Source organism: Pelodiscus sinensis, chromosome 4, assembly GCF_049634645.1.
Source record: "Pelodiscus sinensis isolate JC-2024 chromosome 4, ASM4963464v1, whole genome shotgun sequence".
In the NCBI taxonomy this organism is placed as follows: domain Eukaryota; kingdom Metazoa; phylum Chordata; order Testudines; family Trionychidae; genus Pelodiscus; species Pelodiscus sinensis.
The window spans coordinates 35,405,050-35,428,439 of record NC_134714.1 but is presented as its reverse complement, the minus strand read 5'-3'; the positions used below and the strand labels follow the sequence as shown (position 1 = coordinate 35,428,439).

Sequence of the window (23,390 nt, the reverse complement as noted above, 5' to 3'; positions counted from 1 at the left end):
AAATGCTAATCATTTTCTTCAATTAATTCATTCAAAATCCTTGGCCTGCCAATTATTGGGAATATTATTGTTATTATTGTTGTTTATTTATATTGTGGTAGCCTGAATCATGTGGCAGGACCCTTAGTGCTGGGTGCAGTACACAAACCAAAAAGGTTATCTCCTGCCCATAGAATGTACAATCTATGTAAACAGAGAATATCTGTTACTCCATATTTAGGGCGTGTTGGTTAGACTTCCTGGAATGCTTGAGACACAGAATGGCTACATCTACACTGGCACCTTTTTCCGGAAATGCTTAAAACGGAATAGTTTTCATTATAAGTTTTTCCAGAAAAAGAGCGTCTACATTGGCCCCGGAGTTATCGTCGTAACGAAGCGCTTTTCCGGAAAAGCAGAAGCCCGGAGCCATTTTGAAGAGGGCAAAGGCCACCAGACCTTTCCGGGGGCGGGGCCAGAGCACCGTTCAGACACGTGCTTAAGGGGGTCTCGCCGGGCAGCCGTTGGTCTCCTGCTCCCGTGCCTTGGGGCCTCTGCCAGGGACTGACACCCTTAGCAGAGTCTGTGGGTGCCCTCTGACTTTTGGGGACACCACTCTTTGGCCCCCAACTGCTTTTGCCTGCGTTTTTTTTTTTCTGCCCTGCTCTGTCTGCTATGGAGCCACAGGTGGCCATGTGCCTGGTCGGGCCCCTGTTGGGGATGTACAGGTGGCACAATGGGATGACCACCAGTGGATCCGGAATTTCCGAATGAGAAAGCGGACCTTCCTGCAGCTGTGCACCTGGCTCACCCCCGCGCTGCAGAGAGCCACCACCCAGCTGCGGGCACCCATCCCCGTGAAGAAGAGGGTCGCCATCGCACTCTGGAAGCTGGCCACACCGGACAGCTACCGCTCAGTGGCCCAGCAGTTCGGGATGGGAAGATCAACCGTCGGAGTGATCGTCGTGGAGGTAAGTCCCAGGGAGAGTGGGATGGGGGGAGGGTGCTGCACTCCAGGCCCAGGGACAGCCAAGACTCCCGGCTGGGTTGCCCAGGAGTTTGGGCCGCCCCTCCCTTGCACAGACCCGGTGGGGGGGGGGGGCGTGCGGCGAGGGGGGCCCTGTGGGGTGGGTGGGAGTGTGTGTGTGTGTGTGTGTGTGTGTGTGTGTGTGTGAAAGAGGACAGAGGGAATCAAGGGGGGGCCCAAGAGAGCGCACACTCACCCCTGCCATATGTGATGTGTTCCCTTGTGTTTCTCTGCGCCCTTCTGCAGGTCGTCCACGCCATCAACTACGTCCTGCTCCCGTGAATCATCCGCCTGCGTGACGTGGATGACACCATAGCCGGCTTCGCTGCCCTCGGGTTCCCCAACTGCGGGGGAGCCCTGGACGCCACCCACATCCCCATCTGTTCCCCAGAGCATCGAGCAGGCCATTTCATGAACCGAAAGGGGTACTGTTCCATCGTTCTGCAGGCCCTCATGGACCACCGGGGCCACTTCGTGGATATTTACGGGGGCTGGTCCAGCCGGGCACATGATGCCCGCATCCTCCAGAACTCTCGACTGTATCGAAGGTTGGAGGCGGCCTTTGGACATTTAAAGGCCCGCTTCCGTTGCTTGCTCACCCATCTCGAGATGGGTGAGCACAATGCAACGGAGGTCCTGGCCGCGTGCTGCGTGCTCCACAACATTGTGGAGCGCAGTGGGGAGGCCTTCCTCCCTGCATGGGTGGCAGCTGTGGCACAGACCTTGGAACAGCCCGACACAGCTGCCGTCCGCCAGGCGTGCCAGGATGCGGTGCGCATCAGAGAGGCCCAGGTGGACATGTTTGCCCAAGCCCCGTAGTAGGGTTGCCTGGGTCTCTCCAGACTACTCCCGCCGGTCCCCTACCCTTCCCTACTCCCTCCACTTACCTCCCCCCCACTTGTAAAGCGTCGGGTCAAAGCACATCGGCCGTCATCGAGTCTGTTCGTCGGGTGCGTCGGGCTTAGTTAGAGTTTTTCTTTTTAGCTTAGGCTAGGGTTTAGGCCACCATGGCCTGTCCCGAAGAACAGCCATGAGGATGCGGGGTTCGTGCAGAAGGCTGAAGTCAGCGTACCTGATTCCAGTCATCGTCCGTCGAGGGATCTCCTGGCTGTTCTTCTCCTGAGGCCCGGAAGGATTGAGGTGGCCAGCAACGTCACCAATCGTCCTCCCTGCGCCTAGACTATGTTTAATTATCTGTTGTGTGCATCTTGTAACCGTTCTTGCTAGTTTGTTATCTATGTAAATATAGTTTGTGGTTTACATTTTACTGAAAAGTGTCAGCATTTATTTCTGCGCCACAAATCACTGACCACTTACGAAGGGCCCCCCCAGAGATAGAGTACAGATTTTGTTCTCCAAAGTTTGCCACCATGTTAAATTTAAGTGGCTACTTGGCATCTCACATCATTTCGTACACTACCTAGAGTTACACAATACCCAACACAGGAATGAACAGCAAAATAGAGAACTGTTTATTTACAAGGGGGGGGGGGGTGAGACCTTCAACTGGGACAGGAAGGGGGGGAAGACCTTCAACTGGGACAGGAAGGGGGGGAAGACCTTCAACTGGGACAGGAAGGGTGGCAGTTACTGGGACCGGCGGCCCCTGCGAGTGCTCCTCCGGGGGCCAGCCTGCCCAGCACCGCGTCGGGGCAGGTTGCATGCGGAGGTGCCCAGGGGCAGGGGCAGGGGCTGGGATATGAGGAGGAGCAGGAACAGGGGCAGGAGCTGGGATGGGATGGGGCATGAGCTGTGCTATGGGAGGGATGGCGGGGGCCTGGGCTCCGCCCATGCCATAGTGAATCGCATGCACAATATGTGCCGTCAGTGTGTCCATTGTGCTGCGCATCCCTTGGCATTCGTCCAGGAAGGCAGCCCAGCCGTCCTGCTGCCACTGCAGGTCCCCCTGCACCCGCTCCGCGATGGAGGCCTGGATTGCCTCCACGGTGTTGACGTGCCAGCGAAGCAGCTGGTCCCTCTGCCGGAGCCTGTGCCTCCGGGGTTGGCCTGCTGGGGGTGCCGCTGCTGCCGCAGTGGAGGGCCTGGTGCTGGGTCCCGCTGCAGGGAAGAGAAGAAAGGTTGGGTCAGTCAGGCAGGCCGTCCACTGTTCCTACACCGCATACCCTCCACCCCTGAGCCCAGGTGACCCCACAGTTGTGTGGCTTGGGCCCACTCGGTTCCCCTCCTGCCCCGTGTTTTATGTTTGCAAGGAGGACCGCCCCTGGAGTAGGGTCCCCCCTCCAGTACTGTAAGCACCGGTCTGTATCCTGGCCCCGTGGAGGGCGGGAGGGTGCTTGTGCTGCGTTCACTTGTGGAACTCCCTGCCAGTGGAGACTGTGAAAAGCTTTGGGCTAATCACTGGTGTTAGACAGGGAGTGAGATGCATCCCCACGCAGTGCCTGGGAGCACATCTGGCAGAGGCGGTCTGGGCTCTCAGATCCCCTCGTGTGGGATATCTCCTGGACGGAACCAGAAGAGTGACTGGGTGGGGGGATGTTCCATCCTTGCAGAAACACTCAGGGGCCCTTCTCCCTCTCACTATCCCTTCCGCAAGCCCGGTAGCCCAGGGACATGTGTGGCCACAGTGGGGACTTCCCTCGGGGAGGCAGCCAAGGCACCGGGAGCAGGCGAGGAGCTCAGTGGGGGTCCAGGGTCACAGGACTGTGACGCTGCGGTGTACCCAATAGCAGGTGGCTGTGCCTCACAGCGAGGCATGGGACAGTGTGCCGTTCTCTGTGCTGCACCCTTGGCAGAGCTGCGGGCTCTGGTCTGAATCCCTGGGGCCTTGGCCGATTCCAGCCAGCATCCACCCTTTCCCCTGGTCCCGCCGAATGTGTGTGAGTACGGTCCCAGGCATGCCCTGCAGCTGCCTGCTGTGGCCACGTGCCGCTCGGTCACCAGGCTGCACGTGGTTGCATGTGCTGCTTGCTGCCTCATGCTACGCAGCGTGCAGCTCACGTGTCCTGAGTGACATGCTCTTCCCCTTCTCCCTCCGGGCACCTGCCCCCCCCCGCCCTCCGCCCCCCCGCCTGTTGGGAGTGCAAACTGCACAAACTCACCAGTGGGTTCCTCCCCGGCCTCGGAGGAACTGCTGGAGGGGGCCTGCTGGGCGGTGGCAACGCTGGCCTCTTCACTGCCAGACACGCTGGCGCTGTCTTCTCCCTCCCCTGGCTCGGTGGGACGGTTGATGGGGGGGGGGGGTTGGCAGGTGTCCACAGGGACAGCTGGGGCTTCCGGGCCTGGCTGGCTCAGAAGTGCATGTAGCCGGTCGTAATAGGGGCAGGCATCGCGTCCTGCCCCCCTTCCGTCGGTGGCCCGCACATACCCCAGCTGCAGCTCTTTGACTTTGGACCGCACCTGCTCGCAGTTGCGGCCGGGGTGTCCCTGCTGCGCCAGGTTCTGCGCCAGCTGTGTAGAGAGGTCTGCATTGCGGTGGCGGGACTGCAGGTTGTGGAGACCCTCCTCCTCCTGCCAGAGGTCCAGGAGGGTCTCCAGCTCCCTGGGGGTCCAGGATGGGGCCCAGCGTTTCCAGCCCCTGGGGGCTTCCTCCCCTGCGGGTGCAGGTGGCTCACCACCCGGAGCTGCCATGCTGGGCTGAGAGGCGGCTGTTGGGCAGCACAGCGCCACGTGGCAGAGCTCAAGCTTTTCCGGAATAAGGACTTATGCCCGAGCGGGAACAGTGTAGGGTTTCCGGAATAGCGGTTGATTTTGTACAGTACAGCATCGTTGCTTTTCCGGAAATTCAAGGGGCCAGTGTAGACAGCTCGCAGCTTATTCCGGAAAAGCGGCTGATTTTCTGGAATAAGTGGCCCAGTGTAGACACAGCCAATGAGTTTCTACTGTGGGTTTAACCTCTATAGCTGGGCATTTTCTGGTCTAGCATCATCTGTGGTCTGCCATGATTTTAGTTAGCTGGATGTCCATTTACTGTGGGTATGGCCATGTTTCTTGTGGTCCTATAAATTTTGTTTACCGCCACAAGTCCTGGCTCTTAGTGTTCTGTGCTGTTATTTAGCTCCAAGTTATCCCTAAATACCTCTAAGAGCCCAGTAAACAGTGGAAGTGTTGTTAATGCTGCTAGACAATACTGACTTCACGTGGTCCAGCAAATTCTTTGGTTTGGTACCAGTCAGGTCCCAAAGATGCTGAACTAGAGAGGTTCTGCCTTTAGTAGTTGGTTTCCAGTGAATCAGAATTCAAACTTTGCTTTCTGCAAATTGAGCCTGATTCAAAGATGATTGACATGAAAGGGAAGACTCTCACTGATGTCAATGAATTCTTAATCCATAAAATTCCCTTATAATTTGTTATTTCTGCAAATATTGCTGGTGATGAACATCTTTGCTGGAATACTTGGCTGAAAGTGAATACACAGTTTCAGCCGTAATAAATGTGATTTATTTTTATTTGTTATTAGATTTACACAAAGCATTTAGAGCTGTGATGTCCAAGGGTATGTGTACACTACCCCGCTAGTTCTAACTAGCGGGGTAATGTAGGCATACCGCACTTGCAAATGAAGCCCGGGATTTGATTTCCCGGGCTTCGTTTGCATAAGCGGGGCTCTGCCATTTTTAAATCCCCGTTCGTTCGAACCCTGTGCCGCGCGGCTACATGCGGCATGAACTAGGTAGTTCGAACTAGGCTTCCTAGTTCGAACTACCATTACTCCTTGTGGAATGAGGAGTAACAGTAGTTCAAACTAGGAAGCCTAGTTCGAACTACCTAGTTTGTGCCGCGTGTAGCCGCGCGGCACAGGGTTCGAAGGAGTGGGGATTTAAAAATGGCGGAGCCCTGCTTATGCAAATGAAGCCCGGGAAATTCAAATCCGGGGCTTCATTTGCAAGTGCGGTATGCCTACATTACCCTCCTAGTTCGAACTAGGACGGTAGTGTAGACATACCCCAAGTGATTAAAATGTGTTGAGTACAGTCCTGAAAGTTATAGATTTGAGGCTTGCTTGATCTCATGCTGAAAGGCGAACTTCAGTTCACTGAACTCCAAAACAAATACATAATCCATTAAGCTGAGAGAGCTGGATGTGATACTGATCCTTTCTTGGTTATCATTGGCTATGAAATTAATAAGCTTTTAATTGATCAACGTGATGATTCATTTGGATGGGGAGCTTTGACTTGGCTCTGAGTGTGTGTGATTCTCAGAGTAAGATATTGGTTTTCCATTGGTGCATGCCTTCTCTAGTCATGGACAATGCATATACTATGCAACCAACCATCTTTGTACTGGCATAGCCGTCCCTAGCAGAAAGCAGCTTTAATGAGTTTTTTTTTTAACCTGGGGGAGGTTAATATACAGAACAAAAAGGTCTTTATGTGAGTGTTTGTAATGCAGTTATAAAACACTTTGAGGTCTAAAATCTGAAGGGTATTGTTTGGACAGGAACAATTAATGTCCCAGAAAAGAGAATGATTTCAAAATCCTTGTATGTGTGTACTTGCTCCAACTTACTAGCCTGTACTGCTTTCTGCTCACCTACCCACTGGTTTTATTGTCCTTTCTCAAACTTTCATTACTATTGATGTGAGAGCCTTTTCCAATGCAGTTCCTGTTGTTTAGAACAGTCTTTCTGTTTCACCTCATCTCATTGGCTCTTATCATTTCTTTTCTAATCTCATTTAAAAATCAAGAGCAAAATCCTGGCTATACTGAACACAAAGGCAAAACTCCCTTTGACTTCAGTGTCGCCAGGGTTTCATTTCCTTCTTATGTTCACTTCTTGTTTTTGCTTGGGTGTTATCTAGCTCTATAATGTCATTTTATTTCTGTGTGGGATATAATTATAAACTGCATGCAAGAATCTGTACAAACTAGAATGATCTTGTATTGTATTCAGGGCTCTATTATATTCCAAAGAATGGGCACAGAAACCACTTTTCCTTCTATTCTCACCCTTTACTTGGACAATAGTGTTCTACAGGATAGCAAGCCAGATAGTAACTAGTATGGCCTAGTGGCTAGCTAAGTGAACTGGTGTTCAAATGACCTGCTTTCAATAACTGACTCTAACAGGGGCGGATATAGGGCAGGGATTTTTTCCCTCACTTTTGTAACATAGGAACAGTTAGGAGATGGTATGGAGGGGCCCTGTGCTTCAGAAAGCCCCATGCATGCGCCGTGGCGCCGCTGCGCATGTGCCGTGGCAAAGGGGGGACCCCGTGGAATTATGCTGCCCGGGGCACCGCAAAACGGTCATCTGCCCCTGGACTCTACCAATGACTTTAGAAAGTCTTAGTACCTCAGTTTCTCTATCTGCAAAATAAGAATAAAAACAGTTTTCACCTTTTGCAAAAGACATTGAGGTCAAAAAAGAAAAGTACTATGTAACAGTCAGGTATTATTAGTGTGTGGGTATGAAAATAGAAAAGTTTCCACATACTAGGCCAAAGGCAGCACCAAGCTCTGTCTTTGTATTAGCAAGTCCATTCCTAGCAGAAAGAAGCTTTTTTGTTTAGTTGGAGGGGGGTTTACAGAACAAAAAGATCTTTATGTGGTTCTTTGCAATAAAAGTTCTCTTTTATGCTCCAAACTAAACATCAAAACTCCCCATAAATATTTCTGTAGCACTAGCCAGCTCCATTTCTCCCTCCTCTCCCATTGAGTGGCTGTTCTTCCAATTTCACTCATAAAAATATTATTATAGGAAAGTATAAAATCAGTTCCAATTTCAGGGCCTCTAATTCGGTGGTTCAAAAAAAAGAGACATTCAGAACGCTGCATGTTTCATTTTAATCTAAAAAACAAAACTTGCAAATCAATCTGGTATTTTTGTATCTAATCTTTGGCTGAGATTGATGAAAGCATATAGCAAGGGAGAGAAGAATCAAGGAGAAAACAATAAAACTAGAGTAATCTTATTATTAAGTTCTACTGAATGCTGTGACAGGGAATTATATATGTCTGTATCAGTTAGACAACAGTAGGGTTCCTTTATGCAGGTTCTGCTATATATTTCAGTGCTATCCAAGCCAGCTTCTGACTAGAGAATAAAATCTATCACTATGTGGGCTTCAAACTGCAATTTCATACAGTTTGATGTCATAAATTGTGAGAATGAACCTAAAGATGAAATTACAGCCTCTGCAATAATCCAGAAGGGTATACTTTAATTTTTATATATCTACATAGAAAACCTATTATTCTGTCCTCCATCCCTACTGTCAGGTGCACACATAAGAGTAACAAACAGGAATTCAGTAAAACTTTTAAGCCAAATTTTAAAAATCCAATTTCTCCATTTTCATTTTCATTTAGATCTAACAGCCCCTCACTCAACCCAATGTTCAGATACAGGAGTGACTGAATCATTTAAAAGGTATAATCCCCTGATAAAGAGCTGTCATGGCTCTGTTAAGGTGAAAGACATGTTTGCCATGGTACCAGGCAAAACCATTAGATTACCCCTCATTTCAATGAGTTCCAGTTGGCATCCTACTGAAATGAGTATGCAAAGAGATTGAAGGAGAATGGTTCATTTGAATTTTCATTTAATATAATAATGAATAATAAATAACAATAATCATAAATACTGTTATTTCATTTAATAATAAAGACAGGGGAAAAAATTGTCCAAAGTTCTTTTCAAAACTCATCTAGGCATTTAAAATTCAGTGGCAAATTTGTCTCCTGTGGTTGAGGAGAAAGAGTCAGTCTGTTCTAAAGACTATGAAAATAATTCTTTACTTACCTAGAAAGATGCTGTAGTTCTCCCATGAGAAGGAGAACATGGTTTGGGTGTTCCAAAGTCCCAGTGATTCACAACTGTCAGAACAGCCCCATATATGGGACAAGGATAGAAGGATCTAGCTGGTCACAAAAGGTCATTTCAATCTCTCTCTTAGTCACGCTGTGATCTTGAGAAGAGGCCAATGCAGCAACCACTGAGGACTTGACTTTCAAACTATTGTTGATGTTTTTACTTATTGATGTTTTTACTTGAATCCAGAAGCCTTAAAACCAGCATAAATGTTTTTTCCAAGATACACAGCAGATTTTTTTACATGAAGATAAATCAAATATTTTTCACATTTAAATAAAGTCAATTAACATTATCTAATCTCCCCCCTCCCAATAGATATTTGGGGAAATGATTTTAGCCCTAGATATTTTTCTTCAAGATCAGGTTTTCAGAAAACTATAAAAGCTCAGAAAAATCAGTTGGGATATGTTTTTAAACAAAATCTAATAGTTTTGCCAAATTTATGGTTTCTTCTCATTTTTCTGAATTTTTCCCTTTTTGTGTCTAACAAAAAAAAGTTACTAATTCTGAAAATGTACCCTTTTCCCATATGATTTAATGATATAAGATAACATGTTTTGTTATGAAAATGGTAAAACTTCTATGAAAATAATAACGCCTTTTTCTGAAATAATCCTGGGAATAGATTTGATTTTACCCATAGCAAACTTAAAGCACGGTGGTAATGAAAAGCTGTGTTTGAAATCAAAACAGGCCAGATTTCACTTGTAGGTGGAAAATATTATATCCTTGTGATTTGACTCAAGTAGGAAGTTTTATTAAAACCAGCCAACAGGTATCATATTTTGAATTGTACTGAGATTAAATATACTGCAGATGAATAGACTGTTATTGGAGATAGGTGTATATTTTGATGCATTTCATTGGTCTCCCTCAAGCAATGCCAATTCTATTTTCCTTGCTAATTCTGTTAGCCCTTTGATTCTATTGACATGAAGTTCTATTGGTTGGCTATACACTTCTGTAAGCATGTGAAGATTAATGGAAGGGGCTCTGAACTTTCTTTTAGGAGAAAACGTAAAGGGTAAGGGATAACTGCTTTTCTGTGCCAATGGCTGTCTAAGGTAGGTTATAGTAGGGTTTAGTTCTGTTATCTTTCCTTTTTCATACGTATGTGAGCCCATTGGGGAAGATTAAAAAAAAGTTCTAAGGTGTGAGGCCATGTGTTATAATGGCAGCACTCAAATCCATTTCTTTTTCATCTTAAACAGATAGATAAATCTCTGTGGTAACTTTTCTTTCCCAGTGACTAGCTGAAATAGAGGCTTAAATGAGAGTAAGTTGGTTGAGTCTCAATACAGATAAAATGGTGATGCTGGCTGGTAGATGATATTGTAGCGGTAACATCTGCTTCCTCTATGCTCAACTTTTGTTAGTGACGTTTTTTTAATCACGGGGTCTTTTGGAATATCTGTATTAACAGATGCTGCTACTCATTGGCACTTTTATACTGCAGTATGCACAATCAGGGCCTCTGATGGGGTCAATTGCCTGGGGGCTAATAATTCAAAAGGACCCGGAGGTCTGTCCTCCCCACTGCTTCTTTAGCTGTGGTGGCACCCTCAGTCCTGTAACCTTTAAATTGCTGCTGGAGGGCTGCGCAGCTGCTCCAGGCAGCTGTAAGGACTGAGGGGGTGGTGGGAAGAAAGAGATGTGCTCTGAGCAGCACTAAGAGCTGGGGTGAAGCAGAATGTCATGTTCACCCACCCGTACCCCTTCTGCCCCAAACTCTGCACCTTCTGGGAGCGTGGAGTTGCCCTTTCCCACCTTCCCACAAGCCCTGAGTGCCTGTTGGTGACACTGTGCTCAGTGCAGCCAGGTGGCAGTGGCTGGCAGGAGTGAGGCATGCAGCCACTACAGTGCCAACCACTTAGGCAGGAGAAGGCGCTAGACAATCCCATAAAAGTCTGTTTTTCACACTGGGCCCAACCTTGCCCAACTCTTGTTGTCATGTCTCTTTTAGTACTAGTGGGATGGCAGTTTTCTGGGATACAGGTCATGCTCCGTGTGGGGGAGGAGAGGAGCTTTAATTTTGGAATTAATTCTCTCCTTTAACTTGTCAAAAGCTCAAGTTTGTTTATTTAGGGGATGCTACAAGACATATCTTAGTGTTAAAGCTTTTGACTGAGGGAGATGGTGTAGGAAGGTAGAGTATAGACTGTCATTTTGGGAAGAGCTTTCAATGAATTTTCTCAGAAGCATTAGTCATTTTTATTTTGAAATTGAGAAAATATCCAGTCAGTATATTTTTAATCAATTAAAGAAAAAATACAAAATGCAAAACATGTTAGCTAGAGTGGATTATATAAGAGGATTCTGGTGCGGTGTTTTTTTTGTTGTCAAACTTTAAGTGCCATTGTCATGATCAAAATGCAGATGCACCATAAAACTGTTATTGATCTGCGATTCATCACTGAAAGTTGTTCCATCCGGGAAAAGACCTGTTTTTGTTGTTCTTTTGTTAGTTTTTGTCAATCAGTTAAGCCGTGTAGAAACAATAAACACAAAGAAAGAAGAATGAAGATGAAACAAATGTCAAATATTCACACCTGCTTGTATTTTTTTTTTCTTGAAGGAAAATTAGCAGTTCTTTTCCTTAAGCATTGTCTCATAAAACAATTACACAAGCACAAATATTGATATCTATAACAATATTTCTGTCTTTGATTTATTTATCAGGGAGCTTTATAGTAAGTACTGTGGAACAAATCTAGTCTTTGTTGTTTACCTCCCTGAAGAATAATAAACAGGAAACAATTAACTGTTAATTATTTCCACCTGGTGAACTCTATGTTGAGAAGTTTTGATTAATTAACAGTAGGAATCTATCATCATCATTTGCTGGAAAGAGGGGAAAAATAACAATTTACACCAAATTAACATTAATCCATAGTGAGGTCTTTGTCCATTTTCTGGGTCATTGCCACTAAACTCATTATAGAAATAATTGGAAAATGAAGCTACTGTTAATCAATAGAACAATATGAGTTTCCTTAAGACGTTGATAATAATTACTAGGTAGATTGAAAATTTTAAATAAGGGAACAGAAAGGAGTATTTTGTTTAACTATTAATATGACCTTACCCCCAGCCAGTCAGACAAAAGAGGCTTTCCTCTACTTTTGTATTAGACACGCTTCCTTTCATTTGAAAAGAGAATATGAACTTTGTAGTGAAGCTGTATCAGTGTTCTCTGCTTCTTTCTATAACCTGATGTTTACTTATTGCACAGACTGAATCTGTATACGTCTTTAGATACATGTTTTTAGGTGGAACAGAAGTAGATTATCCCTCTCCTCCCCCAAACAAATATTTAATACTCTAATAATGCTAGTGCAGGGGCTTCTTTTTCTGGGGTACAAGAGCCTTTGTTTAAGATTTTCAGCATGTACTGAAAGCTCTCTCTTCTCCCTTACTTAAAGAGAGATGAGTAATATATATGACAACATTGGACTCAATAGTTAATTTTATTTCACTTTTATGTTACATTTGCACTAACAGCCCTCAGTCAGTATCATGATGCACCGTAAAAAAGCAATTGTTTAGTGAGCATTTTCCTAGAGTGATAGTCACAGGAAAATTTCAGACTAGAATTTCTTGTGTGTTTTAAAAGCATTCTGAGTTTTTCCTCCCTCTTATGCTAAATTTCACAACTTTGTTCAGAGCAGGGGAGGCCAGAGAATACAAACAAGAACAAGCATTTTGTGCTGTTTTCCTGCCTCTTTTCTTTCAGTGCCTCTTCTCTTCTTTGCCTTCTGTTTTGATAGGGAATGATGTTGATCATGTATGTCCATGTTTTCAGATTGAGACTAAAGGGCAGGCAGAAAGTCGAACAATTTGTGCATTGGAAGGGTAAACAGGAGCCTGTGCACTACAGGGTAGATCCCTTCAAAAATATCCATTAGGACCCATTAGCACAGCTAATTGCATATGTTCCTCCATAGCCTCTGACCCTCTGCTTTTCTATCTCAGTTGCTACAGTCAACTTGAACTTTTATTTCCAAGTAAAATATGTCAAGCTGGTTAAAATTAACATATTCTCCCCAATCCCAACATTGGCCTCAATACCACTCTTTTTTTTTTTTTTTTACAGTTTGTGTGTAACATCCAAATTTGAATTCCTAGCAGCATTCAGCTCCAGTGGGTGTTTAGTGAAGGTGTACTTGTTTGACATCTGGAATATATGGATTTCCGCAACACAGAAACCATTTCACGTACTATAACTTTTGATTTGTAATGTTGGTATCTGACCTCTCCCTTTGCTCCACCATTGATCTTCAGATACAATAATCCAGATGTGACCACTCACTGAGTTTGGTTTTATTAATAATCAGGAAAGGTAGGTACCAGGGAAACTGAAGAATGAGGTCATCATCTGTAATGAAAATAAAGCAAAGATACAATACAGATGTTAAATCGTTTATATACACTTTCATGTGTAAAATAAAAAAAATAAGGAACATTAACCTGTTGCCATCTGGATCTGAGACTATTCTCTGTTTTAAGAGGTGAGCAAATTATTCAGGCTGGAACATAAACCAGCTGTGTTTTAGCCTGTCAGATTGAATGCTGACGTTTTGGGGACTCTGTTTTTAAGGCATACCGTAATGATAAGAGGTGATGACAATTACAATGCAAATGCCATTGAATTGAAGCAGAGTTTGTGGCTGGGTTCAAGTTGTGATATACTTGCTGAACCAAAACCTGAATGTCACCTCTAATTTCTCCAGTATCTGATAATGATTACATGTATTTCATTAATCCCAAGTATATTGCTTTGGAATGGTATTCTGGAAGAGAAGGGACCCCAAAACAAGAAAAAGTCTTCCTTAAGGTACCATATATGCTGAAATAGCTAGACCCAATAAGATGAATTAAGGACCACATTTGTTTTTACTCTGTATTTACTGACTTCATATGGATGTCAGTCTCTAAATTATAACACATTTTGCAGGTTAATTTATGTATGTTCAGTAGATATTTAGATGTAAAAGAACCTAGAAGCTCAGACAAGAATATGCATATACAATCTTAATCCTATTTAATTTAAAAAATAGACAAAAGGAGAATGTTAGAGTAGTTCTGTCTTCATCTGTCAATGGGTGGGAATTTTAAACAGAGACAAATACATAGCATTTTGCTATTTTGAAATAGTGCGTCCACACTGAGCAGACGCTGAATCGCATTTAAGGCCAGCCAGAACCAGGTCCAGCAGGGCATCAGGTCAGGAGTTACTTTGTGTGGCTGTTGCCTGAGGCGATCTGGGGCTTGTGCTTAAAGGGAGCCACACCCCAGGCAGCCAGTTCTCAGCTTTTCCTGATTGCTTGCCTACCTCGATGAGGGACAGCAAAGCATTTGTGTCTGTGCGTGCTCTGGTTGCCCTCACTTGGGACACCACAGCACTCTGCAACATGGAACCAAAGCTGCCCCTGGGCACTCTGGTACTTCTCCTGAATGCGTTGTTGCGAGCCTGGGTGCATTTGTTGCAGGCTGCCCTCTGGGAGGTCCATCGGGGGCTGTCAGTATCCAGGAGGCCCTGTGGGAGAGCTTTCACCCTGAGGAGCACTAAGAGCCTCCCTGGTCTGCCCCAGTGGGGATTTGTGCCTCATTCCTCCCTCACATCCTTCCACTTATCCCTTCCTAATCCCCCTTCCTGATGTCCAATAAAATACATGTATTTTCATGAACACAAACTCTCTTTATTCAACACAACTGGGGAGGGGGAATGAAACTGTGGGGAGACGGGGAAAAGGAGGCGGGAGAGGACAGGAGAGAGGGTGGAAGAGGGGAGGGGAAAACCTGGGAGGAGAGAGCTGGAAGGGGGAAGGAAGGGGAAGGGGAAGCTCAGGGCTCATGGTTGGGGGTCTTGCCGGACCATCTTGATTTTCATGCAAGCCTTCTCCTGGTTCGCATATGGCCTTTGGTGGCCAGGCTGGCAGCTATCGTGCCATAGATGGCCACATTTATCTGTCTAGTGCGGAGATCATGGATGTTGGGGGCAACCCCCTCCAAACTTGAATAAGTCCATGATCTTTACCCTGGAGAGCTAGCTGCCAGTGGCTTGCTGGCTCATGTTTTGGGGCCACTGGGTCGGGGCAGTGACTGCTGGCTCTGGGATGGCAGGCTTGGAGCTGGCACAGGCACTGTGGCCAGAGTAAATCCCTTTAAGGGCTCCAGGGAGGGGAGAGGGAGAGGAGTGTTCTTGGTTAAAGCTGGAGTGGCCACCAAGGCACCCTGGGAAGGCTGAAGGCCCCCTTATTTTGATATAAGTGTCTACACAGCACTTACAGGCAGTCCCTGGGTTACGTACAAGATAGGGACTGTAGGTTTGTTCTTAAGTTGAATTTGTATGTAAGTCGGAACTGGCGTCCAGATTCAGCCGCTGCTGAAACTGACTAGCGGCTGACTACAGGAAGCCTGAGGCAGAGTTGCTCTGCCCTGGGCTTCCTGGAATCAGCCGCTGATCAGTTTCAACAGCGGCCGAATTTGGACGCCTGGGACAGAGCAGCTGGGGTGCTGCCGGGTAGGTCGGGGCTGTCCCACTGCCCGCGTGCTCCGCGGCTTTGCTCTGCATCTCCCTTGTCTGTTGGGGGCTCCCCCCCCAGCAGACCAGGGAGACGCGGAACAACTTTTCTCGCCCCGGAGGACGCAGGCGGCGGGACCGCGGCGCATCTAGGCGTCCCGCCACTCCCGTCCTCTGAGGCGAGAAAAGCCCCGTTCGTAACTGCGGATCCGACATAAGTCAGATCCGTGTAACTCGGGGACTACCTGTATTTCAAAATAGCTATTTCAAATTTGGCATTATTCCTCGTGGAATAAGTGCTCAGCTATTTTGATTTAATTTCGAAATAGCTGTTTGGCTATGTAGATGCTAGTAAAGCTTTTTGAAATAACGGCTGTTATTTTGAAATAACTTTGCTGTGTAGACATACCCTTAGAGACTGAGGGTATGTCTAGACTATATGGCTCCGTCAACAGAGCCATGTAAACTAGTGTACCCGACATAGTCAATGAAGTGGGGATTTAAATAATCCCCGCTTCATTAAAATAAAAATAGCCACCGCACTGTGCCGACAACCAGCTGATCCGGCACAGTGCAGTAGTCTAAACAAGGGAGGCCTTTGTCGACCAATCCCATAAACCCCGTTTCACGACAAATAAGGGAGTGGTCAACAAAGGCTTCCCTTGTCGACCGATCTGCATCTAGATTGCCGCACTGTGCTAGATCAGCTGATTATCGGCACAGCACAGCTGCAGTTTTTATTTTAATGAAGCAGGGATTATTTAAATCCCCACTTCATTGACTAAGTCGGGTACACTAGTTTACATGGCTCTGTCGATGGAGCCATGTAGTCTAGACATGCCCTAAGGTGCCACAAAACTCCTTGTTCTTGCTTTAAAGTGAGGCATAAGGGTAGGAACTGGTTCTGGCCAGTCTTACCTTCGATTCAGGGTCCACTCAATGTGGACGTGCTATTTCGAATTAGCAAAATGCTAATTCGAATTAGTTTTTGGGTCTAGATGCGTTATTTCAAATTAACTAATTCGAAATAAGTTAGTTCAAATTAGCGCTGTAGTGTAGACATACCCATAGTTCCTAGTTATTTGATACATTTCCAGGCTTGGTATTACTGGGAAACTGTCATATCTGCAGTGGAAATAAAGCTTTCTCAGGCTACATCTGCAGTTGAAACACTGTATCCCGAAATAGGTATCCAACATCTTAACAGCAAGTGTGTTATTTCAGGCTTGTTGTTCTGATGTTCCTGTAAACCTCATTGCATGAGGAGTAAGGGATGTTTTGGACTAGCAGGTTATTTTCAAAATATGGTGCCGTGCAAACAGCTCCAATTACAAAATAAGATCGAAATAAGATATGTGATTTGTGCAGCATCTTTGAACATCTATGCTGATTGATATTGTTTGACCTAACCTCTATTATCTTACCTAATACTTTTTGAATACCCATTATACTTTTGAACTTCACAGCATCTTATGGCAATACATTCTGAAGGTAGATTATGTGGAGTATTAAAAAATGCAATCCTTTGTTTTAAACCAGCTACCTTTACATTTAATTGTCCTTGTGTTATGTGAAGGAGTAAATATCAACTTGATTCATACCAGCCATGGTTTTACAGACTTCTGTCCTATCCCTCTTACTTTCCTCTTTCTGATGATGAAGAGTCCCACCCCAGCCCTAGCCAGTCCTCCTGGGGAAGCTTTCCTGTACCATAACTGTAATAACTTTTGTTGCCCTTTTCTGTACCTTTCTCAGTTCCAATCTCTCTCTCTTTTTTTGTTTTGTTGTTGTTGTTGTTTTTTGTTTGAGATGGAACAATTAGAGCTACAGACAGGATTCTAGGTGTTAACATAGCATGATTTTTTTGAGTACTGGCATTATGATATTTACTATATTCTTATATATCCCTTTCTTAGTGATTCCTAAAACAAAAGGAAAAACTATGTAGCTCTTTAGGCTAACAAGACGGTTTAATAGGTGATGAGCTTTCGTGGGCCTGACCCGCTTCTTCAGATTGTTCCATCTCAGATCTGAGGAAGTGAGTCTGGCCCACGAAAGCTCATCACCTATTAAACCATTTTGTTAGTCTTTAAAGTGCTACATAGTTTTTCCTTTTGTTTTAGCAAGATCAGACTAACATGGCTACCTCTCTATTAGTGATTCCTAATAGTCTGTTGGCTTTTTTTCCCCTGCTACTGTACACTTATTGAGTGTTTTTATAGAACTCTCCATGATGATTCCAGGATCTTTTTCTTGAATGGGAACAGCTATTTTAGCCCTCATCATTTTATATGTATATTTGGAAATACATTTTTCAATTTTCTGTATTTTGTACTCATCAAAACTAAATTTCATCTGCCATTTTGTTACCCAGTCAAGTGAGCTCCCTTTGTAAGTCTTTTCAGTAAGCTTTGGACTCATCTATTTATGATAATTTTGTATCATCTTAATACTTTGACATCTCTCTGACTTTGTCCCGACCATTCATGAATATGTAGGCTAGCACAGGTTCCAGATTTGGGGGGGGGGGGAACACTATTTCTCCTTATGAAAACTGAGCATTTATTTGTACATTTTGTTTTCTTAATTAGTTAATAATATGTATGCTAAGAGGAGAAATACATTATAGTTTGTAAGATGCTCAGATACTGCCAAGATGGGGACCATATAAATACCTATAATAGATAAACTCCAGGATAATCAGTCAACACATATGTGCCAAACTCACTTTTGGAAGATTTTTATATCTGTTTTTTTAATTGATTTTGTTTTGTTTTGAACTCCATTTTCTAATTTGTTTCCACCCGTTCCTAGCTCAAGAATTTTATCCTCAATTTAGTTCACATATAACTATGGCATGACACATCTCATCGTATGGACTTCCAGAGACTAGTTGCTGCATTTGCTACTTGTTTACATTAAACATATCCAGACTTTTCAAAATCCTTCTAACTGAGACTCACATATCAGCTTGCCTGCTAACAGATGAGTGGCATAGAGATTAAATGGGTCTTCAGTGTCATTTGAGGAATCCCCAAATGTTTCATTGTGGTTGCATGGCAGGGTGTACTCAATAATGCCTCTTAGGCATTTCTCTGTTCTGCTCTTGTGGTTGTGAAGCCAAATGATAATGTTGTACATCTGTCATTTTTTATTAATCCCAGCCTCCAGTTTACCAGAAATCGTCAAAGGTGGACCAATTTCTGCTCTTTTTCTTCTTTCTTTCTTTCCTGAAGCGTTCAAAAAACATCAGGAAAAAACTGTGAATCTGTGTGAAGAATTAAGTTTCTTTTTCAGTCTGCCATTGTTCTTTCTCCCTTTCCTTTCCTGAATTCTCAAGTTCAGGTAGGCTAATTCCTTTACAACTGATTGTGCAACCAGAATAGATTCACAGTTGAATTTAGGAGAGATTAAAAATGCTGAAAAAATGTACTTTCCTATGTGTAAGGTCTACAATAAATTCAGTATGAATGAATGCATCCATGATAAAACTGGATGTCACAGTATGTCATCTAGAGACCTTCAACTGCATTTCCATGGTAAAAACTAATTTTCTGAAAATATACAAATAAACTTCTTTCTTCAATGAAAAATGTCTTACAATAATAGGGATGTTTCTAGTGGTGACTTTCATTTCAGAAGCTCAAAGGAGTTCAATGGATTCCTGTGTAAGCCTGTTTGTAGACACTGAACAATGAAGTAGGTCAACTAATGTCTAATGTACAAGGAAAATAATTTTCTCATCCACATTGAAGTCTGAATTCCCTTGTTCATGTCTTCACTATGGCTATGTCTACACTGTATCTTTCACTATGTCTACACTGTGTCTTCACTATGGCTATGTCTATACTTCCGGTATCCTGGAAAATCTCTGCCACTCCAAAGAACGCTTCCATTTTTACGGAACAGTTTTTGAAAAAGCGGAAGCATTCTTTCAGCATCTCTGTATCCCTCATATTATGAGGAATAAGGGATGTTCCAAAAAGCGGAGGTTTTTCTGACATTTGGCTCCGTGTAGATGGGCCAAATGTTGGAAAAGCCTCTTCCGAAAAAAACTGCAGTGTAGACATATATATGAAATGTCATAGATATGGCGAGTGTGAGGGACAGAAATGGTGTTCATGTAGGTATATGTGGGTTTGCAATTAGAATGAATACACACACATGCGCGCGCGCACACAGATTGTATTAAGATTGCAAAAATAGAAAATTAGAAAATGGTGGAATGAAGGCAGAGAACCTTCTAGCTCCTATTAACTCTGATACACTACCCTCAGGCCATGTTTACACTGCAGGCTTTTGCCAGCAGAGAATATGCTAATGAAGCACTCATTAGCATTTGTTGCACTGTCATTTGCATATTCTCTGCCGATGCTTTTTTCACAAGAGGGTTTTGTGCAAAAACAAGCAGTGTAGATGGGTCTGTTTTGCGCAATAAAAACCCCTTTTGCACAAGATTCTTATACCTCCTTTTTTGAGGCATAAAGATCTTGCTCAAAAGGGTCTTTTCGTGCAAAATGGACCTGTCTACACTGCTTGTTTTTGCACAAAACCCTCTTGCACAAAACGCATCGGCAGAGAATATGCAAATGACAGCATGACAAATGCTAATGAGTGCTTCATTAGCATACTCTGTCTGAAAAAGCCTATAGTGTAGACATAGCCTCAGAGTATTTATCAGCAAAGAGTATGAGTAGTATCAAATGAAAGTTTGTGACACATAGATCATAGTGTGATGTATGCATAGTTGGTGTTTAAAGAATTATATATGTATGTAGGAAATGATTTCTTAAAATATACTTTGGGGACACTTATTTTTCATGATGAGTAAAAAAGTATACTCCAATTATTTTTCCTTTTTTCATTTCTTAAGCCAATTTTTAACATATACTTTACAATGCACTATAAGCTTCCATACAACTATCAACACTTGTATTTATAACTATTTTAAAGCTAAATGACACAGATGAATGTTCTCCAGTTGTATGTATGTCGTTTCACCAGTTAACTAGTTTTAATATTTGTTCTGTTTCATTGTTTACTATATTTAATATGCTTGTATGTGAATTCAATGATTTATATTCTATTTTAGCGAAGATTTTAAAAGTAGGTTTAATTTAGCAACAAATACTGTCAAGTCAGGGGGTAATTGCCTAGACCTGAAGCCAAAGCTTGGTTGACTTTTTAACCCTACTGGTTTAGCATATTTGGGTATATATGAAATTTTGATTGATCCAATGATAGTTTCAAATGTAGGAATAAAAATATCAATTGAACTGACTGATTGGGTATACCTTCCCTTCATAAATGTATTTTAACTGTTGTGTAACCACACAGTGTTCTGTACTTCTCACCTGTGTGGCACATGCTTGATATTTATGCCAAATACAAAATCAAACTAGACAGCAGAGATTAGTTTTTCCATTGGTTTCCATCTCATTACTAATATTTATGCAACAAATGGGTGTCATAGACCCTAGGACTTCACGTCAGACATTTAATTTTCTTTAGAATATGTAATAAGCATAACCTTTAATGTTCTATTACTTCTTCTTACCAGTTCTGATGACTCTGGATGATAAGCAATATGACGTTTGTGTTTTATTCCAATAATTATTCTAATGTTATGCATTATTTTATTGGTAAATGTGGCAGTCAGATGTCACTGACAGAGTGTTCTGACAGGTCTCTTGCTTTTCAATGATGATAATCATTTGGCTGTGTGTGTGCGTGTGCTCCTCCTGTGTGCTGTGGAGCACTTTGTGTAAGTAGTCAATACAGCAGATTCTGGGGAAGCCCCCAAAGACCACAAAATCAGATAAGGTTTGAAAGCATTGTGCCAGGTTTATTGTCAAATAAAGTATAATAATAGTTGTTAGTAGGCTCTACTGAACCACTACGCATATGAACACTCTGACAATGGACACAGACACAGCACAGGAATGAGACACTGTCCTCTCCATTGGATAAAGGCAATTTTTTGGGGTACATTTTATAGACAGATACAAACAAGTTTCACATCACTCCTGACATATCAGGTTGCCATCCTCTGATGTAACCAGATCCATCCATTACCTTTTACATAGGGATTCAATCACTATCTATCATGCTGTCAGTTTAGACCCTGTCCTAAACTTAGTTTGGTATGTTCCTGTTATCTGTGGGGTGTGTGTTGACACCAAGATGTTTCTTTATAAGGTTTTCTGTTACAACATCTCTGGAATGTATTTACGGCCTATGCTTAGTACCTCTTAGGTAAGAGCATTTCTGTAATATCAGCCCTGTTCTTGCCAATATCTGTGAGCAGGGGCCTGCCTCTTGCTCATAACTTCATTTTCCTTTATATTAGCAAAATCTTGGCCATTGTTATCTAGGCTTCAGGACTTACACTGTTATCTAGGCTACAGGCCTATGATACATGGGCTTATGTTCCAGACCCTCATCTTACTACACTAAGCTTGAGCAGAATCTTCCAGTAGTAAATGCCTTGTTGTTTCCTATCCAGATTGTTTTACATGTTTGAAGAAAGCATCTACAATGACCAAGACATATATAAGTTCTCTGGGCATTTTTTGACAGTGGTCCAATATAATAAATTTGGTGTCAAATCCAGGGACTTTTTATTGTTAGTGGCTTAATTTTTCTGTTCTCTTGTCAAATTCAAAATTTTCATGTGCACACTTAATAGCTTTCTGTATATTACCTAACTTCTTGATTTCTCCATGGCCACTCATCATTTACTCATGCCTAATGCAACCATTGTGTAAGTGTATTTTAAAACCTTGGTTCCCTTTAATGGGCAAATCATAACATTTGTAAGTACAATTAGTTTTACATTGCTATCTAATCTAAACTGATCAGTAGGTTTGGCTATCCACACTGATTCTCCATCAGGGAGTTATATATCATTAGGGAACTCCTTTATATTTAATTGAATTACGGTGTGTGCTTAATTTAGCTATGGCAATATTTTGATTTTGTAAGTTGGCCAATATTCGGTCATCAGTAGAAGTTTGAGATTGTGTCAGTTTCCATAGCAGAGCACTAATAGATGCTTTCAGTCTTTCAATTCCAGTCCACTCCAGGGGATTATCTTAGGTGTGCCTTTACATTTACTATGGCCATGAGGGCATTCTTGGCTCTTTTAATTGCCAGATCATAAATATATTATGGTAGGAGAGTATACACTGCAGATTTATCATCCCCAGAACAATATTCCTGGTAAATCCAATACGGCAGTCACTCAGACTATGCTTTCATTCTGGATGAGTTTTGAAAAATACTTTATTTTGGATTTTAACAAAGACTTTTTTTTAGGCATCTCAGCTATGAGCTCATCTGTGAAAATGCAACATCTGCTCAAGCTATAAAACAAATGAAAAATTAATTAGGTCTTTGAATGTCTCTTTTTGAAACCGTAGGGGTTAGTTGTGTCTTAAACCCTCATAAAGCTTAATTTGTTAATGTGTGCTCAGTCTATGAAAAGGTTGTTGCTACACATTTCTTGATTGTTGTGTTCTCAGATCATTGTTTTTTTCTTAAGTTCAGCTGGGAGGCTTAGAAACGTTGGCATCAGCTGCTATCCTGTTCTGCACACATTCTCATCAATTGGTGGACATCCAAGTTCACTTTCCTGTCATGTAATAAAGCCATTTTTAATCTTTTCCATCTGCTGCTGTAGTGTTTATTACAAAGCATATTGATCATATTTATGAACCCTCTTCATTTATTTTACATGCAGCCTGGAATACAGAAGGAGGTTTTCCTAACAAAATACATGAAGACCAGGCCTTCTTCATGAAAAAAGGACCTGAGACAAAAAGCAGAACAAGTCTGTTATCTCAAATATGAGTGATTATATGGATATATGGCTCATATATTTACATTTTTCAGAATAAAGAAAATGCTTCACAAGGTTTATTTCTTTTTTAAAAACTATATGTATTAATGTTAGTGCTGGTGACATCTTCACAAACTAAAAATCTGGTTTACAACTAATAACCATGGGCAGTTTCCCCACCCTATCCTACATGACTTTGAGGAATTTCCTGATTAGAGAGAAAATATATCAAGCTCCATAGACA

The 23,390-nt window shown here is 43.2% G+C and overlaps 1 long non-coding RNA gene across 1 annotated transcript in view; it reads left to right on the top strand.

Moving 5' to 3' along the window:
* LOC142828965 (uncharacterized) overlaps positions 1–23,153 on the top strand; it is an 80,278-nt gene extending 57,125 nt beyond the window's left edge. The window contains exon 5 of the long non-coding RNA XR_012903154.1: positions 23,048–23,153. This is a non-coding gene — a long non-coding RNA (uncharacterized LOC142828965). The remainder of the gene's footprint in view (positions 1–23,047) is intronic.
* The last annotated feature ends 237 nt before the right edge of the window (positions 23,154–23,390 follow it).